Genomic DNA, 21,328 nt, shown 5'->3' on the forward strand with positions numbered 1-21,328 from the left:
CCCGGAGCGCGGGTGCGTGGACCTGGTCCGCTCGGGGTCCTCGCGGGCCTCCCGTGCCTGCCAGCGGCGGCTCGATCCCGGCTCAGAGCGGGTTTCCCTCGCTCCTCCAGCTTCCTCCGTTCTCTCTCACTCGGGGGCCCTTTATTTTCCTGGTGTTCTGACCTTTCCTGAACCCCACTTTCTGTCCTTGTCTGCCTACACTCACCACCATCTGCATTTCTTTCCGTGTCCAGTCTAAATGCCTGGGGCTGTCCTCAGGTGCCCACAGACTAAAAAAGCCACTTGACTTTCTGCTGTATTTTCCACCGTCTGGGATAGAGGTCCCAGCGTGGGGCGGTGGATGTCCCTTTGTGCCAGGGGCTCATTGCCCCTTGCAGACTGCCTACCACAAATGTCTATTTTTCCCCCTTTATCCTCTGCATCTACTTAAACTTAGGATGAAAATGTTTGAAGTCATCTTATAAATGCAGGAGAAAAAAATTCTTTTGGAAAAAAAAAGGTATTTGAAGACCACTGAGTTTCAGACCACTGTGGGGAGACACGCCTTGAGCCACTCTGTCTGGGAGATGTTCGGTTGCGGGGAACTGAGAAGGGCCGGTAAGAAGTGGAGGTCCTGAGACAGCGCTGTGGGGCAGCGGGTTAGACCTCCACCTGCTGCACCTGCACCCCATGGGAGCTCCTGTTCAAGTCCTGGCTGCTCCACTTCTGATCCAGCTCTCTGCTAATGTGCAGGGAAGATGGCCCAAGTGCCGGAACCCTTGCATCCATGTGGGAGCCTTGGATGAAGCTCCTGGCTCCTAGCTTCAGCCTGGCCTGCCTTGACTGTTGAGGCCATCTGGGGAGTGAGCCGGTGGATGGAGGATCTCTCTCTGTCTCTCCCTCTCTCCCTTTAACTGTGCCTTTCATATAAATAAATAAACAAATTGAGATTTTCACTTTGTAATTACAATTACCAGTGTGTAATCGACCACAGTAATATAAAATAATACACACATGATGTAACTATTAAACAACAATAAACTATTTTTTGGAATTCACCTTTTAATGAGATGAGTTGATCTTTTTTATTCCTAATGAGTTTAGGTACTGTGGATGAATATTGCTTATTCATTGAATGAAAGAGCATTCAGCGTTTTAAAAATAACTTAGATGTAAATCTTGAAAATCCTTCCTTACATTATCATGACATTATTTTTGTCATAAACATTTCATTCAATTCTTTGGATCCCTTCTGTGTTACATGCTGATCATCACGTGGCCATCTGTCTTCAAATATTTTTTATGACTCAGCAGAACAGCCTGCAACTTGATGAGTCTCAGTTTTGGCAAGGCAACATTTGGAACCCCCCTGACATGCAAAAGTGTCTATGTATCTATGTACCTTCCTACTTAGGGAGTGACCCAGTGATCAGAGTCCTCTTAGCACTAGTGTTGGAGTTGTTCCTTTGTGCAGTGCCCACAGTTGTGTTTGTGGCATGTGTGTTTATGCCTGGGACTGGTGAGAAGTCCACATTTCTTCTGCAAGTGGGAAGACAAGTGTGAAAAGAAAAGATGGTAAGGGGCCAGCGCTGTGGTGCAGTGGGTTAACGCCCTGGCCTGAGGTGCCAGCATCCCAGGCTGCTCCAATTCCAACCCAGCTCTCTGCTATGGCCTGGGAAAGCAGTAGAAGATGGCCCAAGCGCTTGGGTCCCTGCACCTGCGTGGGAGACCAGGAAGAAGCCTGGTGCTTCTTTCTGGTCTCCCACACAGGTGCAGGGCCCAAGTGCTTGGGCCATCCTCCACTGCCCTCCCGGACCACAGAGAGCTGGACTGGAAGAGGCCCAATGGGACTAGAACCCGGCGCCCATATGGGATGCCAGCGCCGCAGGCAGAGGATTAACCAAGTGAGCCACGGCGCCAGCAAGTAATTTCTTGATATAATAACACCAATGGAATATAATCAATATTGCTGTAGTCGTGCATCTGTTGTGACAAGGATACATTCTGAGAGATGTGTCTCAAGCTGTTTTCATTGTGGTACACACATCACAGAGTATATTACACACATGAGGATGTCTTTAAGCCTGCTCTTGTTTTCTCAGTGCCACCTCAGAGATCTGAAAGCATTTTGCTTTCTGGGAATAAGATTATAGGCACTAAGGTAAGGAACTAGCTACTTTTTTCACCAAACTTTGGTTCTTTTAGTGGTATATGTGGGGTCTTCAAAAAATTCATAGAAAATGCATATTATAAAAAATTACATGGGGATTTAAAAAGTGTTTGCACAAGGGCGGATGTTTGATGCAAGAGTTAAGATGGTGCTTAGAACATCCATTTCCCATAGCAGAATGCCTGGGTTCAAGCCCCAGCTCTGTTTCCATTTTTTTTAAATTTATTTTATTTATGTGAAAGACAGAGTTAGAGAGAGAGGTAGAGACAGAGAGAGAGAGAGAGGGTTCGTCCCCTCTGCTGGTTCTGATTCTACTGAATCTGCTGGTTCACTCCCCAAATGACCGGAAAGGCCAGAGCTGAACTGATCTGAAGCCAGGAGCCAGGAGCTTCTTCCAGGTCTCCCAAGCAGGTGAAGGTGCCCAAAAATGTGGGCCATCTTCTACTGCTTTCCCAGGCCATGGCATAAAGCTGGATTGGAAGTGGAGCAGCCAGGACTCGAACCAGCGCCCATATGAGATGCCAGTGCTTCAGGCTGGTGCTTTAACCTGCATCACCACAGCACTGGCTCCATCTGGGCAGTGAACCAGTGGATGGAAGACCTCTTCCTCTCTGCCTCTGCCTCTTTGTAACTCTTTCAAATAAATAAATAAATATTTAAATAAAAAAAGTAAATCATAGACAACAATGCTTCCAATATAATTCCCACTTTACCTGATTTTTAATTGTTGCTGTGCTATAAAATTATTTTAAAATTATTTTATTTAAAACATATCTGTGGGGAGCAACTGGGAGCAACTTGGACTAGACTAAGTTACTGGAATTAAGACTTATTCTATGCATCTGCTCTCCCACAATATGGCGCTGAGAAGGGAGAAACAGTTTCTACACAGCTGCCTCCAGTTCAACCAATAAACAGCAGGACCTGCTCCTGATTGGAGGAGAGCAGCGTACTCGGCGTGTGGGTAGCAGAGTTGGGATTGGCGGAAGAGGACTATAAAGGAGGAGAGAGACAACATGCACCAGGAACATCTAAGAGGAACACCTGTGCAGCCCCCGAGAGAGCCGGCCGGCGGTGTGCCGCTCCCCCGTGGAAGTGGGGAAAGTGGCCAGGGGGAACCGCCCTTCCACGGAGGTGGAAGGGTCGGTAGCCAACCCGGGAAGAACCAGCAGCAAACCCGGGGAGGGCTGAGCAGACGAAAGAACAGCGCAGGGTCCTGTGTCGTTCCTCCGCGAAGAGGGGGAGCGACAATATCTATTTGAATTCAAATCAACATTTCCAGCTAAATTTGGCAGAAGTAGGAGTTCCACATTACTAAATATATTTCATGCTAAAATATTTCATATTTCATGGAACAGATTGGAAGATGAGAAATATTACCTGAGGGAAGAATGCCATCAAAATGATTAGCTTTGATTTTTTAAAAAAGATAATTTATTTGAAAGGCAGTTACAGAAAAAGAGAGAGAGAATCTTCTGTCCTCTGGTTCATTCCCCAAATGTCAACAACAGCCAGAGCCGGGCCAGGACAAAACTAGGAGCCAAGAACTCCAGCTGGGTCTCCCACAGGAATGGCAGGAGTTCAAATACTTGAGTCATCATTTGCTGCTTCCTGGGAGCATTAGCAGGAAGTTGGAATCAGAAACCGAGTAGCTGGGACTCAACCTGGCATTCGGATATGGAATGTGGGCATCCCACACAGCAGCTTAACCCCCTGCACCACAATGCCTGGCCCTAGCTTTGATTTCTGGGAGGCAAATGAGCAGACGCTTGGGGCCTTGTTGCCTCAACCCCTTCTATTCTTCTTCTTCTTCTTCTTCTTCTTCTTCTTCTTCTTCTTCTTCTTCTTCTTCTTCTTCTTCTTCTTCTTCTTTTTTGTAAGATTTATTTATTTAATTTGAAAGTCAGAGTTACAGAAAGGCAGAGGCAGAGAGAGAAAGCGAGAGTGAGCGAGAGTGGAGAGAGAGAGGTCTTCCATCCGCTGGTTTACTTCCCAAGTGGCTGCGACAGCTGGAGCTGTGCTGAGCCAAAGCCAGGAGCTTCCTCTGGGTCTCTCACGTGGGTACGGGGTCCAAGGTCTTGGGTCATCTTCGGATGCTTTCCCAGGCCATAGCAGAGAGCTGGATTGGAAGTGGAGCAGCCAGGACTCAAACCAGCACTCATATGGGATGCCGGCACTGCAGGTGGCGGCTTTACCCGCTGTACTGCAGCGCCGCTCCCTCCCCTACTTCTATTCTTAGCACAGGGTCTTTCCAGAATCTTGATCATCAGAATGTGGCTGAGGGATGTTGGAACCACTTTTCTTAACAGGCATGTTCTTAGTAGTTCTAGAAATGGCTCCTTTTTTGTTTGTAAGAGGAATTGGGGTTCGAGTCAGAGAGAGCTATTAAACAGGGGATGGGGGAATCCAGCCCAAGTTCATGGAGAGGCTCTAGGAAGTTCGCAAACATTTAGAAGTAATTTGCAAAATATTTGTGTGGCTCTGTTTTCCTGGAAAGAGAGCCTCTAAATTTCATCAGGTTCTTGAAAGATTGCTGGCTCTAACAAAGCAGAACTAATCCTATACCAGTTACATTGTCCAATCTTTTCACTTACCAAATGCAGACTGGGGCTCTGATAGAGTCAATTGCTTGCCTGAGGTCATGCAGTTAGTGGCAGAACCCAGGGCAGAGAGAGCCTGGTGGTGACCTTGGTAAAGAAGTTGAACATTCCTAACTCTTAGTCTGGGAGTCTCCATGTTGCACGAAGCCAGAAGAGTAAAACTTTTTTTTTTTTTCATTTTTAAACTTTTATTTAATGAATATAAATTTCCAAAGTACAGCTTATGGATTACAATGGCTTCCCCCCATAACTTCCCTCCCACCCGCAACCCTCCCCTTTCCCACTCCCTCTCCCTTTCCATTCACATCAAGATTCATTTTCGTTTCTCTTTATATACAGAAAATCAGTTTAGCATACATTAAGTAAAACTTTACATCCAGGAATTATGATTATAAAATTGTAGATATTTATCTGAAAGGCAGAGAGAGAGAGAGAGGCAGAGGGAGAGAGAAACACTCGCATCTACTGATTCACTCCTTGAATGTGCACAGCAGCCAGGACAGGGCCAGGCTGAAGCCAGGTGCCAGGAGCCGGGAACTCAATCCAGGTTTCCCACATGGGTGTCAGGGACCCAGTCACTTGAGCCTTCACCTGCTGCCTCCTGGGGCCTGTGTCTGCAGGAAGCTGAAATCAGAAGCAGAAGCAGGACTGGAACCCAGACACTCTGACATGGGATGTGGGCACCCCAAGAGCACCGGACTACTGCATCAAACACCTTACCCTAATTGTGTGTGCGTGTGTGCGTGTGCGTGCGTGTGTGTTTAAAGGAACATCGGGGCTGGTGTAGCGGCACAGTGACTTAAACCACTGCTTGTGACTCTAGTTTACAATCTCAGAGCTCTGGTTGGAGTCCTGGTTACTCTTCTTCCAATTCAGCTCCTTACTAAGTGCCTGGAAAAGCAACAGAAGGTGGGCAAGTGCTTGTGCCCCTGCCACCCAAGTGGCAGACCCAGATGGAGTTCCTGGTTCCTGGCTTCTGCCTGGTCCACCCTGGCTGTTGCAGCCATTTGGTTAGTGAACCAGTGGATGGAAAAAGATCTCTCTCTTTGTCAGTCCCTCTCAGTCACTTTCCCTTTTAAATAAGTAAATACATTAAAAAATAAAAAGAAGCATTGACATTTAAAAGGGGCGAGGGGAGGGATGAAGATGACGGAAAAGAAATAGTGTTGGAAGAGATTGAATAAGATGAGTCCATGGAACCAGAGGCTTAGAAGTGAATCCTGTTTGTGAGAAGGAGTGAGAACAATGGTGAGAGGTGTGGAACTGTGAAAGTGCTGTCAGTCACGTGGCCAGGAAACAGTGCCCACTGAAAAGGAAGGAAACTTGGGGTCAGCGCCGTGGCTCACTTGGTTAATCCTCCACCTGTGGCGCCGGCATCCCATAAGGTTGTTGGGTTCTAGTCCCGGTTGCTCCTCTTCCAGTCCAGCTCTCTGCTGTGGCCCGGGAGGGCAGTGGAGGATGGCCCAAGTGTTTGGGCCCTTGCACCCACATGGGGGACCAGGAAAAAGCACCTGGCATCTGGCTCCTGGCTTCAGATTGGCGCAGCGCCATCCATAGCAGCCATTTGGGGAGTAAACCAATGGAAGGAAGATCTGTCTCTCTCACTGTCTAGAACTCTACCTGTCAAATAAAAAAAAAAAAAAAAAAAAGGAAGGAAGGAAACTTAAAAATTTTTGCAGACTATTTCTCCAGCTCTCTGCTATGGCCGGGGAGTGCAGTGGAGGATGGCCCAAGTTCTTGGGCCCTGCACCCGCGTGGAAGACCAGGAGAAGCACCTGGCTCCTGGCTTCAGATCAGTGCAGTGCACCGGCTGCAGTGCGCTGGCCGCAGCAGCCTTTGGGGGGTGAACCAATGGAAGAGGAAGACCTTTCTCTCTGTCTCTCTTTCTCTCACTGTCCACTCTGCCTGTCTTTAAAACAAACAAACAAACAAACAAACTTACCAGTCTATTTTTTTTTAAAATAGGAATTGGCAAGTTGTTACTAAGATTTATGTGGAAACTCAGAGGATTTAGATATATCAAAGCAGTGTTAGAAAAGAGAAATGATGAGGCGGAGCTGTGGCAGTGGGTAAAGCTGCCACCTGCAGTGCCAGCATCCCATATGGCTGTCAGTTCGAATCCCGGCTGCTCCACTTCCAATCCAGCTCTCTGCTGTGGCCTGGGAAAGCAGTGGAAGATGGTCCAAGTCCTTGGGACCCTGCACATTCATGGGAGACCTGGAAGAAGTTCCTGGCTTTGGATTGGTGTTGTTGTGGCCATTTGGGGAGTGAACCAGCAGATAGAAGACCTCTTTCTCTCTCCGTAATGCTGCCTTCAAATAAACAAATCTAAAATAAATAAATAAATAAATAAATAAAAGAGGAATGCAGGGAGCTGGCACTGTGGTGTAGTGGGCTAAGCCTCTGCCCGAGGGGCCGGCATCCCATATGGGTGCCCAGTTCAAGTCCCAGCTGCTCTTAGTCCAATTCTGCAATGAAGATGTCCCAAGAGCTTGGGTACCTGTTCTGATGTGGAAGACCCAGAAGAAGCTTCTGGCTCCTGGCTTCAGATGGGCCCAGCCCTGGCCATTGTGGCCATTTGGGGAGTGAACCATCAGATGGAAGACTTTTTTTTATCTCTATATAAAAGAAGTTATTTCTTAAAAAAATTTACCACATGTCTACCTTGTAATCCACATTATTAGGTATTTACTCGAGAAAAAACCAAGCATCTACAAAAAGCCTTGTACAAAAATGTTTGAACAAGCTTTATAGTAGCTCCAAACTGGAAACAGGATAGGTGTCCATTAGGAGGACCAGGGATAAACTGTGGCATATCCATACATGCCACAGTTAAACACTCCAGCATGAATGAATCCCCCAAATCTATATGTAAGGTGTCTTACACAAAACAGCATGTATTTTATGGTTCCAATTTATGAAGTTGCACAGTTGGGTAACAGGCAAAACAAATATATGATGGGAAAAAGATCAGACAACAAATTGGAAATGAGGTCTAAAGACTTGATCTGTTTTAGGTTAACATTTTCGGCAAGAACACCTCCCAGGTGAATCTGTATCCGTGATGTGCTGTCACAACAAGCGCCCCTAAGGTCAGGTTGTTCTCACTGCTTCTTAGGTTCATTTTTACCAGCTTTATTGGGGTCTAATTGCATTCCATGCACTTCACCTGCTTAAAATGTTCAGGGCTAGGTATCCACAGGGTTGTGCAATCACCACCATCCTCAATCCCACTGTTATTGAGGCTACCTTTGATCTCCTGGGTAAGGTGGTGACCACCAGATAAGGGAGGCATTTTAATTTCATAAAAGATCCATTGATCTCTAGGAGCCAAGCCTTGCACAGGGCCCTACAGCTAGCAAGGACACAGGATGGGAAGTTTAAGAGGTTGCACCTGACTAATGAGAACACAATCCCAGTGGTTTATGGGGATCGAAGTCAGGTCCCAGGGAGAAAGTGGGTGTTGGGGGAGTGGAACTCTCACCGAGCAGAAACTTATGAAGCCCTAAAAAATGTCAGGGAAGCAAGTTCCAGGGTGGTGTCGGGTGTCATAGAGCAGAGTGAGTCCCTTGCAGTGTTGAGTAGAGCTCTGGGAAGCCCCGAGCCCTTTCGTTCTTTCTTTCGTTCTTTCTTTCTTTAAAGATTTATTTTATTTATTTGAAAGAAAGACTTACAGAGAGAGGTAGAGAAAGAGAGAGAGGTCTTCCAACCACTGGTTCATTCCCCAGATGGCCGCAACAGCCAGAGCTGCGCTGATCAGAAGCCAGGAACCAGGAGCTTCTTCTGGGTCTCCCATGTGGGTGCAGGGACCCAAGGGCTTGGGCCATCTTCCGCTGCTTTCCCAGGCCATAGCAGAGAGCTGGATGAGAAGAGGAGCAGCCAGGACTAGAACCGGCGCCCATATGGGATGCTGGCGCTTCAGGCCAGGGCTTTAACCTGCTGTGCCACAGTGCCAGCCCCTAGAGCCCTTTCCTCTGTCCTCCATGCACCGTACCTGTATTCCTGCTCTCTTGTCTCTACCTGCTCACTTTCCCAGTTCCTCGGGCCGTAAGTCCCATGTTTGCTCAAAACAGCTCGGTACATCGGCTCAGGAAGTGCAGCTCAGCTGAGATATGAGTGGAGGAAACCAGTGTTAGCTGGGTATCGACTGGATGCCAGGTCCTGGCATGGGTACCCAGGTTATCTTGTTGACCACCTGGTGGGGGGGTCAGTATTTTATAGAACAAACAAGTCTGTGGAGATTAAGTAGTTTACTCAAAGTCACATCGCAGGGCTTTTGTGTACACGAGAATTAAGTCTAAATACAGTTTTGAGGAAGATTTCAAGGTTCCCCTAGTTGCCCCACACCTTCAGTACCCGCGATTCTGGGACCTCCCAGAGGTCCTTAGTTCTAAAACCTGCCCTCTTCCTCCCAGTCTTAGAGCCCTCTTTGGTCTGTTTGCTTATTGAGCCAGGTGGACCATCTCTGCCCATCTGGGTTCTGAACTGGTATAATGACCACTGAAGTGGAAATAACGTCGATTTTGTAATCCATGGGAATGGCGCCCTCTGCTGGTGCAAGGTACACAAGTTAGGCCCCTGTATGTGATGACTCAACTGGGATTTATTTCTTCCTTTTGTATTTCCTCATTTCAATTTTTAGCTTTACTTATTTTTAAAAAATGTTTATTTACTTTATCTGAAATGCAAAGATAGATACAAGCAGAGATACAGAAAGTGCCCCCATCTGCTCATGCACTTTTTTAAAAAAAGATTTATTTATTTGAAAGGCAGAGTTACAGAAAGGCAGAGTTGGAGAGAGCAAGAGAGGTCTTCCATCCACTAGTTCATTGGCCCCAGCAAATAAACATTTAAAAAAGTACAAAACCAGTAAACAAGAAAGGGATAGGATAATTGAGGGTCTTCAAAAACATTCATGGAATGCATGCAGAATATGCATGGAATGCATATTCTGAAATACCCAGTTCCATATTTCCACAAACTTTATAAAGTGCCCTTCTACATGAGATCAAGGTTGTGGCCGGCGTGATTAGACCTGGCCACCTGGTGCATCCTTGCTCCTTACCCAAGCACACCTGAAGTTCATTATTCTCAGACATCTGCCCCGAGTGAGGAGCCTCCCAAGCCAGGGTTCCCCAGAAACACAGGCCTGCTGCCTTTTATGTTGTTCGTGGGCTCACATGCACCAGGAGGCCAGCATCCAAGACCCTTCTATTTTGTACAAATCTCAGGGACTATTCATGCACTTGTCAGTGCGTGCAGGGGCCAAGCCAATTCCAGCTTGATGTAGGTCACCTTTCAGTTCTCAAGACAGACTGGATGCGTGATGCACTCTCCCTCAAAGCCTCTGCTTTCCCTGTGATGTGATGGCCACATGGCCTGCCTTATATCTGTCTCACAGTTTCCTGGTAGGGCTCCCCAAGTGCTATTTTCCCTATTCCCATGCAGTTCCTTGAGTTTACCTGGTTAACCCTCATGGAGTGGAGCTTACGAATTCAGGCTCTGTGGAAGTCACTGCCTGCCTCAGGACACCGTCACAGCGAGGTAGTCACCCAGAGGCGCAGGTGCCCAGGACGCTCTGCCCTACCCGTGGGTTCTCCAGGGCAGTGTTTGGTGGCGGCTTCCAAGGCAGTGCTTTCTGCTTCCCTTGCAGAACTTTTTCCTTGGGTTGCAGTTTGTATTGTCCCTGGATATCCCTGCCACCTACTCAGTGTTGTCTGGATTCTCTGAGATTGCCTGACTCAGTCTGGCCCCTCATCCCTGCGTCTGCTAGTATCAGACACAAGTTTTGCTTGAGGCAAAGAGACCTGGTATAACATCAACTTCAAAGAAGAGAAGCAGTTTTCTCTTTACATAAAGCTTTGGTTAGTATAGGGGCTCAGCTTTGTGAAGCCATGTGTGGGCCAAGCTCTCCCTACCTGGTTAGTCCAGTGTTCCTGAGGATAGCATTTCAGCCAGTGGGAAGGGGAGAGGGAAGGGGAGGGAGAGCCCCGTCCATCGCAGTGTGTAGCCTGGGAGGTGCAAGACATTGCTGCTGCTTGTTTCCCCTGGACTGGGACTCTGGCAGGACTGGAGGCTGGGCAAACAGGCATGTCAGATCTTGGACTGTGAACCTCCAGAGCTGTGAGTCCAAGTAAACCTCCTGGTATGGTAACATACAACTTGCCAACAAAGAGCCCGACCTCAGCATGTGCCAGCTGACAAACCCAGACGGGCTGCACAGGGACCAGCCTGTCTCCCACGTTTTGTAATTGTTCACTTCCAGCCTCTGCTGAGCCTCCTCACCCCCGCCTGTTGTCTCACTCTGCCTTTAAAGCCCCAGTCCCCGCTGTACAGATCAGAGTGTAGTCCCCACTGAGCCCGTCTCCCTGTCTCAGCAGAGTGTTGCTGGTGCAGCTCTGCCCACGTCTCTTTAACTAGTGTCTGGCTTGTTTGTCTTTGACCCCTCTCACCATCACTCACTTGATGAGGCTGAATTTCAAATTTCCCCAATCTGTCCAGAGGGGAGGGGACATTGAGGTTATGGGATATTTATAGTCTAGAGTCCCTTATTCCCTCCAGTGGGCCACTGATCCCGTGTCACAGACTCCATAATCACTGCTGCTGAAATGACAAAAGAAATACTGTTTTGGGGGCCAGTGCTGTGGCATAGCGAGTAAAGCCACTGCCTGGGACACTAGCATCCCAAATGGATGTTGGTTCAAGTCCCAGCTGCTCCACTTCCAATCCAGCTCCCTGTTAATGGCCCAGGAAAAGCAGTAGATGGCCCAAATGCTTAGGCCCCTGCCACCCACATGAGACCCAGAAGAAGCCCCTGGCTCCTAGCTTCTACCTGGCTCAACCCTGGCCACTGCGGCCATCTGGGGAGTGAACCAGGGGAGGAAAGATCTCTCTCTCTCTCTTTCTCTGGCTCTCCCTCTCTCTCTATGACTCTTTCAAATAAATAAATAAATAAATATTTTTAAAAAGAGAAATATTATTTTATTTTAAAAATTATTGATTTCAGAAGCAGAGACAGAGAGAGACAGAGATTTTCTACCTGCTGGTTTGGTTTACTCTGCAAATGCTTGCAATTACTGGGGCTGTGCCGGGGCTGGAGCCAGGAGTCAAGAACTCAATCCAGGTCTCCCATATGGGTGTCAGGGACCAAGCTATCACCTGTTGTCTCCCAAAGTCTGCATTAGCAGGAAGCTGGAGTCAGAATCCAGAGCATGGGTGGGAAACCTTTTTTCTGCCAAGGACCACTTGGATATTTATAACATCATTCACGGGCCATACAAAATTATCAACTTAAAAAATAGCCTGTTATAGATTTATTAAGTTTCAAGTGCTGCCTGTGGTTGCCTTGGTAGGGCCAGACCAAAAGATCTCATGGGCTGGGCTTTTCCCATTCCTGATCTAGAGCCAGGTATTAAACCCAGGTGCTCTGATATGGGACATGGCCTACAACTTAACCACTGGGCCAAATGCCAACTCCAGCCTCTGATTCCTTCTTCCTCGAGGAACTGGTCCAGGGGAATTCTCCGTAATGCAGTAGGCCTGAACTGAGGGGTGGACTTGGTGTAGGAGACATTGTTGTACATGAGCCCTGAGTCACTGGCTTATGTAACATTCTTGGTCCTTTTGTCTCCTTGAGCTCAGATTCTTATACAAATCTCCCCCTGATGACAGATGCTGTGCTGCACACCCAACCTTACGAATAACATGAGGTAACGTAATGTTCATGGTGGGAAGCTCAGCCACCTTACACCTGTGATTACATGTGTAATCTCTACCGAGAGCTGGTAGCAATTTGGAAGGTGTTTTTCAAAAGAAGAATTGTTATTTGAGGAAGGAGGCATACCTGTATTAAAAAATCTGCGAGGCCTGAGCTGTATTATCCTATTGGTTTCTGTCAGAGGCCATAAACACACTATTATTTTACACAAATACTCAAAAAATTGGGCTGGTGTTGTGGTATAGTAAGTTAAGCCGCTGCCTGTGACACCGGAATCCCATTTGGGTGCTGGTTCAAGTTCCAGCTACTCCACTTCTGATCCAGCTCCCTGCTAATGCCCTGGGAAAAGCAGTGGGAGATGCCCTAAATACTTTTGCCCCTGCACCCATGTGGGAGACTCATATGAAGCTCCTGACTCCTGGATTTGGATTGGTCCAGCTCTGGCCTTTGAGGCCTTCTGGGAAGTGAATCAGCAGATGGAAGATCTCTCTCTCTCAGTCTCTTCTCTTTCTCTAACTCTGGCTTTCAAGTAAATAAATATTTAAAAAAGCACCTGCTGAGTAATAAAGTCAGTGAAAACCAGCTCATATTGCAGCCTGGGCTTGCTACAGAACTTTCCTTTGCTCCGATCCTTACTCAGAACTGTCAGCCCATGGGCGACTTCTAGTTTCTTCCAAAATACAAAGAAGACCACCAAGCACTGAACCTCTTTGCTGTAGTTAGCTAGCAGGCATCATGTGACTGCTCTCTGAGGCATCTCAGTAGATGATGAGTTGGCATCATTTGAGTTTAAATTTGATGGATTTATCTGTCACCTGACTTTTTATAAAAAAAGATCTATTTTATTGACTTGAGAGGCAGAGTTATAGATAGAGAAAGGGAGAGACACAGAGAGAGAGGTCTTCCATCTGCTGGTTCACTCCCCAAATGGCCTCAATGGTTGGAGTTGGGCCAATCTGAAGCCAGGAGCCAGGAGCTTCCTCTGGGTCTCCTACATGGGTAAAGGGGCCCAGGCTCTTGGACTATCTTCTGATACTTTCCCAGACCATCAGTAAAGAGCTGGATTGGAAGAGGAGCAGCGGGGACATGAATTGGCACTCATATGGGATCTCAGCACTGCAGGTGGAGGCCTAACTTACTATGCCACAGTGCTGGCTTCACACCTGACTTCATAAAAGGGAAAAATGCATAAATGCAGGCCTGTGTAATGATAAAAATGGAGGACATAATGACAGCTTCAAAAGGAATCATGTAGCTGTGCAGTCACCATGCAATAAAGCAGAAACCCTGCATTCCTGCTGAAGAGACATACATCATTTCCGTGCCTTGGGTAGGAGAGAATTTAGCAAGAGACTCACAGGGATCAATCAGCATAGTATGCAGATGTAGACACTTGTAGGAATGAGCATCTGAGGGCCTTCTCAGTAGCACAGTGTTCTCATGGGGGAGGAGCCTGTTGACTACAACACACTTAAGGAAGCATGGTGGCCTAACCAGCTGGGACAAAATGCCAGCCCCTCCAAGTTCTTGTTTTGGCCCGAGGGAAGCATTCAAAGTAGACATGAATAGAAGTGCAGGAAGGAGAGCAAGGTTTACAATGAGGAAAGAACAGTGTCTGTGTCTACCAAAGTTCGGGTCATCCCTTTATAGGGTATGGGGTGGTGCCCTAATTGAACATACAAATGGGGTGGAGTTTGGGTGGGGCTTCAGTGCAAGTGGTGATCTCTAGGAAGGTGTCCTGGTGTTTTCATGTGGCCCTCAGCATACATGTGGTCATCATGGTGTTTGGTGCATGAAGGGGATTGAGGCTCAGGTGCATGACGGGGAAGTAGGGGTGCCAGGCCTGCAGCCATGTTGAATCAGACAGAAGGGGCTGGGGTTTGAGTGGTGGGGGAGTTCCATCAAACAGACCACTGGCAGTCTCTCAGCTCCTTGTGTCTCACTGGCTCCCTGTCTGGCCCCCATCATCACACAGATAAGCACAAGCTCAAAGGCAATTCTATGAAAAGACGGTGGTAATTTTTTGGGATGCAGAACATGTTTTAAATCAGAAGCTTCTGTATAGTTCTTTCTTCCCAGCAGGAAGAATAAATGGATCTGGGAACCAAGTGATAGAAATAGCAGCGATTTCACTGCCATCATTCCCAATGATGCCCAGGCATTTTTGGTTTCTCACTCTTCAGGGCTGGATGTTCTTTCCTCAAGGTGGGGGGGGCTCTTATTTGCCATAGGACAAAGAAAATGTTCCATTAAATTACAACGACAACCTTAGCATTTTGGATCTCTTGCACTCAGGGCCTACTAGGTTAATGGAAGAGCCATTATTTTGACAGGTTAGTTGACTATAACTAGCAGGAGGTAAGGATGGTTTACCTAATGAGGTCAGGGTAACATATTTATGGAACCCAGGGGATCCACTAGGCATCTCCTATTCTTCCTTATCCCACCACTGCTGAATGAACCCTTGATGGCTGCCCAACCTGAAAAATTACAATTTCCAAGGGCTGATATTCCACAAGAATTTATGTATGCGCCACATCATCAGATAATCCATCAAGACCAGTAACTCTAAGATCTCTTACAGGGAGTATATTAATTAATGGCCAAGATACTGCTCTTCCAGATCCATCCCATTTTGGGATGAGGCCACATTTCCTGTGGATTGTTCAATTTCTTTTCTCTCTCTCTCTCTTTTTTTTTTTTTTGACAGGCGGAGTGGACAGTGAGAGAGAGAGAGACAGAGAGAAAGGTCTTCCTTTTGCTGTTGGTTCACCCTCCAGTGGCCGCCGCGGCTGGCGTGCTGTGGCCGGCGCAACCTGCTGATCTGAAGGCAGGAGCCAGGTGCTTCTCCTGGTCTCCCATGGGGTGCAGGGCCCAAGCACTTGGGCCATCCTCCACTGCACTCCCAGGCCACAGCAGAGAGCTGGACTGAACTAGCGGCTGGAAGACCTCTCTCTCTTTCTCTGCGTCTCCTCTCTCTGTGTAATTCTGACTTTGAAATAAATAAATAAACCTTAAAAAAAAAGTTCCCAAAAAGGAGTAACACCTTTCTTCATATATTGTCTGTCTCTGAACCAGAGAGAGAATTGTATGAAATGCTGCACAAAAAGATAATATATTTGTTTAAAATAGGATACACAAATGTGGAAGAGAATATAGCCATCAGTTTAATATCATTCAGATAGTAATTCTTGATTAAATAAAACTGTTATTCTCACTTTTTTTTGTTTGTTTGTTTGTTTTGTTTTTTCTTTTATTTTTTGGCCTGGCTGAACATCAGCTTTATGTCTGTTACTGTAGTTCTAGTCTTCAGTCCCACCCTGAAGCTACTACGGAGGCTACGTTCTGTGGCTCGGTAGCCAAGAGATACATGGTACAGTACATAATACCAGTGTTCTACAGTCTGCCTGCCCATTGGCTTAAATTTGCAGTTCAAAGATGTTGACTTTATTCTGTGAAGCTTTAAGTAGTTTGGGCTCTGGCTACTTCAGATATCCCTTTTCTCTCTCTGCTGTATAATCACAACTCAAGAGAGGCTACATGCTCCTAATTAGAGTTTTTGAATTTCTTTTGAAAGAGTTACAGAAAGAGATCTTCCATGTGCTGGTTCACTGCCAAATGGCTACAACAGCAGGAGCTGGGTTGATCTGACGCCAGGAGCCAGGAGCTTCTTCTGGGTCTCCCATGTGGGTACAGGGGCCCAAGGACTTGGGCCATCTTCTGCTTTCCCAGGCCATGGCAGAGAGCTGGGTTAGAAGTGGAGCAGCTGGGACTCAAACCAGCGCCCATATGGGATGCCAGCACTGCAGGCAGTGGCTTTACCCTGTATGCCACGCACCAGCCCCTGTAATATAATTTTAATCAAGTAATAGATTTCAAGGAAAAAAGGAAAGAAAAGTAACCTGTTTTACCTAAATGCTCTTGTGAGGAAGTTACAGGCTAATATGCAGTTAGATCAGGTCTCTGTTGGAATGAAAAAAGGGTAGAGTCCCTTTAAGACTGGACAAGTACTTGCAAGGCTATCAATCTCCACTCCTCTAATGAGTTTTATATTTTTCTCTGATGTTGTTATCTCAGCCTCTGATTGGTTATTATTCTAGCCCTCTGACTGGTTGTTATCCTAGCCCTTTGATTGGCTGTTAGCTTTATTCTATTTCTCCCCTGATTAGCTAACTCTAGATAGCCACTTTATGTATAAAAGTCCCATCACTGGCAAGTTTCCCCAGGGCAATTCCTCCTTTGCAGCCACCCTCCTGACTGCTGCAGCAGGAAGTTTCTCACTTAAATAAATCTTGGTTTGCTCACTGTCCCTGTCCACCTGGCAATTTTTCTTCTACATGAGACAAGAACTGAGACTGCTTCCATTGTCCTGTAACACTGTGACTCACTGGGTAGCTGGGGGATCACAACATTAGAGTCACTGGAAATCTAATCCTACTGTACTGTCTGATTTGGCATTAGGTATTTATGGTTGTTATCAATGGATAGATATTTTATGGGTCTTTCACTTACAGACAAAAGCACAGAAGTTTGAAATTGCTCTATACAATTTTTTTTATTAAAGATTTATTTATTTATTTGAAATTGCACAGAGAGAGAAAGAGAGGCAGAGAGAGAGGAGAGGCAAAGAGAGAGAGAGGCAAAGAGAGAGAGAGGTCTTCCATCTGCTGGTTCACTCCCCAGCTGGCTACAACATCTGGAGCTCTGCTGATCCAAAGCTTCCACTCAGTCTCCCACATGGGTTCAGGGGCCCAAGGACTTGGGCCATCTTCTACTGCTTTCCCAGGCCACAGCAGCGATCTGGATCGGAAATGGAGCAGCCAAGACTTTAACCGGCGCCCCTATGGGATGCCAGCACCGCAGCCAGAGGCTTTATCCGCTATGCCACAGAGCCGACCCCAACTGCTCTATACAATGTTAATGTCGCTAACCTTGAGCATGAAGATGTAAAATTAAAGGTAGTAATAGAATCCAGCTAAAAGTGGATGGGGAGGTAACAAGTAGATAGAAGAAAGAATTAACATCCCTACTGTGAAAAATAAGGAATTAAGAGCTTCTGTTGAAATTTGCAGCAGCAAGAAGCAGAAGCTTAGCTATGCTTTTTGGTGTACAAAGACAGCTAATATTCTTTTTAATGTAACTATCACTACTTGGAAGGAGGGAAAGAAAGAAACCAACTAAATTCTCATAACTCAGACCAGAAGTCAAAGGATGTTATTCTATTGGCAATTCAACAAATAACAATATTATTTCGAGGTGTGCAGAAAATCAAAACAACTAAACCCAAAGTTAGTTAAGAGAGTTTGCTTCAAGGGAATATTATGGGGACTGTTGGCCAATGGGCAGAGGGGTAATGAAGAACTGTTATTTCTATTTAAAATCTTTGCACTATTGAATATTTCATCAGAAACACAAATAACTTTTATAAATTGTTTTTAAAAGGAGAAAATGAAAAGAACAGGCATTCAAAACAGCATGTTTAAATTATCAAAGAAAACAATTTTTAACATAAACAACTTCGAGATTTTCAAATAACTTCTGGTTTTTTAAATTTACACTTCCCCATTTGGTTTAAAAATAAAAGAAAAATCATAATTTTATGTTCTTAGAATTCTATAATGAAAGTTGACCCCCTCCTGATGACTACAATTCCAAATCTATATTATTCGACATGAAAAGCAATTTCCTAACAAATCCAACAATTCTAAGTAAGGGATCAATGCATTAAAATGTGTTTTCAGCCATTATTACCTAAGAGTGGCTGTGTTTTCCTTGGCAGAGAAGATTATAGTGAGAACTGGTATTTAAAGGGCTGCAAGATGTCCTGCTATTTTCAATGACAGCAATTCCATTCTAGCTTAAAAGCTGTGATCATGGTAGTTATTAAGTTTCTCAGTCTTGACATGGGATAAAGAAGATAGTGATTTCAGGCACTTGTCCCTTAGGGTAAAGAAAAATGAGGAAGTATCAATAATTTATATTTTTGGTGTAGCTTTCACATGATCATACACCATTAAAAGTGAATTTAATAGGAGATGATGGAGTACCCAGCAACTTGGATCTGGGAAGGGGGTGCACAACCGCCCTGGTAAAACAGGAGAGATGGGCATCCAGGGCCCGTGCCCAAGAGGCAAAGCTTGGTGAACTGTACCCCTTCATCCACTGGGGATCCCTGGGAACAGCAGGGTGACTGCTCACCCAGAGAGGGGAGGAAAGGCAAAAAAGTAGGGCTTCTCTGTTTGTCCCCTCCTCCCTCCCGCAACAGCAACCTGCAGCCAGCGGTGGAAGGGCTGGCACCATTTTTGGACTTAGGCACTTAGTGGCCACTCCAGATTGTGTGCAGCACCCAGCATTTCTTGTGGTCACCCTCCACCCAGTCAGCAGAGGCACACATAGCAGCGCAGGAGCAACCCTCTGAGGTTGCTGCCGTTGCATGCCAGCTGCACCCACCCGCCATCAAGACTGAGGGGGAAGCTTCCCTTTGGAAGGGAAGTGCAGCCTGTGGGGCTCTCTTAGGCACCCAGCACAGTTGTGAAGCAAGCAGGTCTATCTGTGGCTGGGAGGTACAGTGCCTGCCTGCGACCCAGAGATCTTCCCAGAGGAAAAACCCTGGTACCTCACTGGTATCACATCTGGTTAGGAGGACAGGACATGATCCAGTGGGCTGAACACATCCTGTGGCCCCTCTGCTGTCAGGATGGGCTAGCTGGGTGGAGTGGCTCCACTTGTACTCCCTGGCCCTGAGAGCCCTGGGTGCTGAGACTAAGAAAACACTGTAATCCTCTGAAAGGAGATAGGGTGTGGCTGGGTTCTGGGCAATCACAGAGTGCTGCAGCCCACTCTCAGAGCTCCTTGTGGCCTAGAACAGCTCATAGGAGAGAGAACAGTGCTTACAGGAGGGGCTGGGTAGATCATTTGTGTGTCAGTGTGGATGAGTGCTGAACACATTGGGGGCTAACACCTGGGAACTCCTCAGCCTGGAGGAGAAAATGTGGTTGCACCAACAGAGACAATCGTTCTTCTCCCTCCGGTTAATCAGAGGAAAACTACTACGCCGAACCTGGATGCTACCCCAGATACCCATCCTGGAGCACAGATCAGAACTCCTTGGCCACACCCACTATACATTTCTTGGTATTCACTGAAAGAGTAGATATTCTACTATACCACACAGGCGTAGTTCAAAGATAAAAAAAAAATCCCCAAGTGGGGGGGAATCTTACAAATGCCTAAAAATAAATGCAAAAACCCAATAAACAAGAGTAAGGAAGACACCATGACTCCTGCAAAGGAGTACAATAGTATTTCAATATTAGAATGTGAAGATGAAGAGATTGAGGAAATGACAGAAATGGAATTCAAAAAATTCACCCTAGGATTATTCAAAAGTAATCAGAAGCAAATCCACGAGCTAAAAAAAACCACATATGACATGAATTAAAACTTCTCACATGAAATTCAGATTTTAGAGAGAAATCAAATGAAATACTAGAAATGAGGAATTCAATAGATCAAATAAAAAACACGTGGAAAGCTTCAACAAAGGAATTGCTGAGGCAGAATAAATAATATCCGAGTTAGAAGACAAATCTCAGGAAATTTTACAGTCAGACCAAAAATAAGAGAAAGAAATTAGAAAACTTAAAAACAATGTTGGAGATATATGAGACATTATCAAATGACCCAACATATGGGTCTTGGGAGTGCCTGAAAGAGCAGAAAAAGAGAAGGGAATAGAAGGCCTACTTAGTGAAATAATTACAGAAAACTTCCCTAACTCGAAGAAGGAAGGAAGGTCCAAGTACAGAAGTACAGGAAACACGTAGAACTCTTTTTTTTTTTTAATTTGACAGGTAGAGTTATAGACAATCAGAGAGAGAGAGAGAGAGAGAGAGAGAGAGAAAGGTCTTCCTTCCATTGGTAGAAGGCCTACTTAGTGAAATAATTACAGAAAACTTCCCTAACTCAAAGAAGAAAGGAAGGTCCAAGTACAGGAAGCAAGTAGAACTTTTTTTTTTTTTTTTGAATCTGACAGGTAGAGTTATAGACAGTCAGAGAGAGACAGAGAGAAAGGTCTTTCTTCCATTGGTTCACTCACCCAAATGGCTGCTATGGCTGGTGCTGTGCCAATCTGAAGCCAGGAGCCAGGTGCCTCCTCCTGGTCTCCCATGCGGGTGCAGGAGCCCAAGCACTTGGGTCATCCTCCACTACCCTCCTGGGCCACAGCAGAGAGCTGGAATGGAAGAGGAGCAACCAGGACTAGAACCCAGCGCCCACATGGGATGCTGGCGCCGCAGGTGGAAGATTAACCAAGTGAGCCACGGCGCCAGCCCGCACGTAGAACTCTTAATAGATATAACCACAAAAGATTTTCACCACAACACATTGTAGTCAAACTTTCCACAGTAAAGCATAAAGAAAAGATTTTAAAATGTGCATGAGAGAAATGCTAGATTACCTTCAGAGGATCTACAATTAGACTCACAACTGATTTCTCATCAGAAACCCTACAGGCTAGAAGACAATGGCAAAATATAGTCCAAATCTTAAGACAAAAAATTGTCAACCCACAATAATGTACTCTCCAGAGCTCTCATTTATAAATGAAGGGGAAACAAAGACCTTCTATAACAGAGAGAAATTGAAAGATTTTGTCAACCTTGTGTCCAGCCTTATAAGAGATGCTAAAGGATGTGCTACACATAGAAACACAGAAAGAAATCCAGAGTCATGAAAAAATGCGAAGATAGAAAGTCCCCCTTTTGTAAAAGTACAAAAGAAACCCAAAGTAAACAATAGGAATATTCACAGGAAAATGACAGGTCCAAGTAGTTACTTATCAATAGTTACCTTGAATGTAAA

The sequence above is a fragment of the Oryctolagus cuniculus genome, chromosome 9 (assembly GCF_964237555.1).
Source record: "Oryctolagus cuniculus chromosome 9, mOryCun1.1, whole genome shotgun sequence".
Taxonomy (NCBI): Eukaryota; Metazoa; Chordata; class Mammalia; order Lagomorpha; family Leporidae; genus Oryctolagus; species Oryctolagus cuniculus.